General features: G+C 38.6%; 1 protein-coding gene across 15 annotated transcripts in view; it reads left to right on the forward strand.

Moving 5' to 3' along the window:
• Nucleotides 1-2500, forward strand: part of LOC124951706 (RNA-binding protein Musashi homolog Rbp6) — a 596819-nt gene that overhangs the window by 404905 nt on the left and 189414 nt on the right. The window lies entirely within an intron of this gene.

The raw sequence follows: 2500 nt of genomic DNA on the forward strand, positions 1-2500 counted from the left end.
TGTTCTCAATATCTCCTTTTATTCTTCTTGCCTTTTTCGTATATGGCTCGCTTTTATCTCCATATATCGTTTATTTTTCACAATGGTGCTTACTGACCGAAAACTCTCTCGTATACATAGACAGTTGCTTCGTCTTCGTATCTGACGTTCTATCGCATCAGAGAGTATCTCTCGATCTCTAGATTTTGTTACTTCTGACAAACGTATAACCCCCGGGCGATTTGGTTTCTCTTTCTCTACCATAGCATAAAGTTTTACTTTCTGTAGATTCAGATAGGTAAAAATATTGAAATAAATTCGGCACATATATTTTGTATTAAAAATTTTTCAACTTTGAAATGCAATATAATTGATATAATTGAACGGAGAACAATTCATATTATTTAAATATTTTATTTCTTCAATCGAATAAAGTTTTCGAAACTCAATCGCCATAAAAGTCGCTCTTGCAGCAATCACTGCAGCCAAATAAATCAAACACGAATGATTATTTCGTGACCATTGCCAAAGCCACGTGTTAGTACAAGAATTGGCTCTTCGTGGATTCTTTTGTCTGATTTATAACAGTATTGGTCTCGACACGGATTTGGCTTGTCTCATTTACCGTATATAAAACATCCTGAAAAGGATTTCTTTGTATTTCAATGGAAGTACGGTTTATCATTCTTTCTTGATATTCCATTTTCGAACTATATTTTTTGTAAAGTTAAAGTTTTCTATTTCACCCATTTTCTGTCCTACTCTATCTTAACTCAATATCGTGACAGTAAAAAACCGGATTGACTTTCGGTCGCTGAGGCAACAGTGTCGTCCAACAATTTGTTAGAAGTCATTCTAGCCGCAAGAATAGTTTCGCGTCTGGCTATCGTGCTATGCGTATCGTTCTTACCTCTTTATCTTCTTGTCTCTTTCTCCTTCTCCCTCCTTTTCTCACTCTTCTGTCCTCTTTAAACGAAAGATCAAGTTACTCGAGCGGAAAAGTTCTATCAGTATTTTAGCTCGCAGTCGCCGAATCGTTGTAGTACTCTCGGTACCTTCGCTCTCCGTGGAATTGCTTTGAAACGAAGAACTACTTCGACTCAGAGGAAATTCTTATCGGATTCGTTGCACGAATTCTTTTACCGCGAGAGGATACGCTCGATCGAATATCGAGGATCGTATTTTTCTAAAGCAGGAAAAAGATGTAGTGTCTACGTGTAAATTCCATCTTCAATTTTTCTCTTATCTTCTTTTTTCTTGCCTTTTATTCTTTTTTCTTTTTTCCTTTTTTATTTATTTTTTTTTTTTTTATTTTAGAATGAGAAATAAACGAGACACTTTTACGAGAATATCGGGGATAGCGTTTAGATTAAGCGACGAGGAGCAGGAGATGTATCGTTACGCGGAAAACGCCGCCTTCGGTCCGCAACTCCTGTAAACTTTTTCACGCGAGAAGTAGAAGTGATAGTGGTGATGTTGCTTGCGAAGGTAGTGGTGAAGGGTCGTACATCCTGAAGTTCCCCGAAGCGATATATCCTAGAGAACTGGTGATTGTTCCCTGCTTTTTCTTACGGAAATGTATAAAGCTTTCTCTTTCTCTCTTCTTCCCTCGACCCTCGTTCCGTCTAAAGTAAAATGCTGAAGTTTCTATTGCGACGAGCTCGCAATGTCGTTCTTCCCTGCTGTGAGGCAGGACCAGTAGAACCTGGCTTTAGTTTCCAAACCAGGAAGAACTCGGTTTCTCATAGCGTTACCGCTCGACCATAGCGAAAGGGGTAAGCGGATTTTCTGGTCTCTCCTGATACTACCTTGGGTAAAAAGACCAGCTTCAAGGAAGAATAAAGACAGAGAGAAAGAAAGAAAGAGAGAAGAGAGAGAGAGAGAGAGAGAGAGAGAGGGAGAGAGAGAGAGACGACAGTGATGGTGTTAAAATAAAAAGAAAATATCTACGAGTTCGTTTTATTGTTTCGTTTGTTTATGAGATATCTTGAGGTAGATAATTTATCGATGAATGAAGAAAGTGAAATTGAAAGGAAAATTTGAGTACGAGAAGAAACCATTATGTTCGAATCGAAATATCAATGACGACCAGTCAAAGATAAGAAAATAGCTCGAGGGTTATAGATTTTACGATTCGTGGACTCTTTCAAAAGTCTTATACTTTTTTTTGCTCCCCTTTTTCTCTCGTCAAAATCGTTTGAGAAAAAATGGGGTTAAACGAGGTTGATAGAAACGAAGGGGATAGAAACGAAGGGGATAGAAACGAAGAGTTTGAAAAAAGAAGTAGAGGAAGGGTGTATCGTCGATCGAAGGGGAATTAGGTAACCGATTTCGGGAGAAACATGGTCCGTATACATCGAAACGCTTTTAATTCTAGGGCGGGAAGACTGCTAGCTTCCCGCGCTATCTCTACTCTTTGGAATACTCTGGAACAAGTCGCGCGATACTGTATAACCAACTGCGACACATTGCCTACAGTACTAAAGAATTCTATGAACAAATCCTATCAAATGACTCTCTT

This window comes from Vespa velutina, chromosome 1 (assembly GCF_912470025.1).
Source record: "Vespa velutina chromosome 1, iVesVel2.1, whole genome shotgun sequence".
NCBI classification, from domain to species: domain Eukaryota; kingdom Metazoa; phylum Arthropoda; class Insecta; order Hymenoptera; family Vespidae; genus Vespa; species Vespa velutina.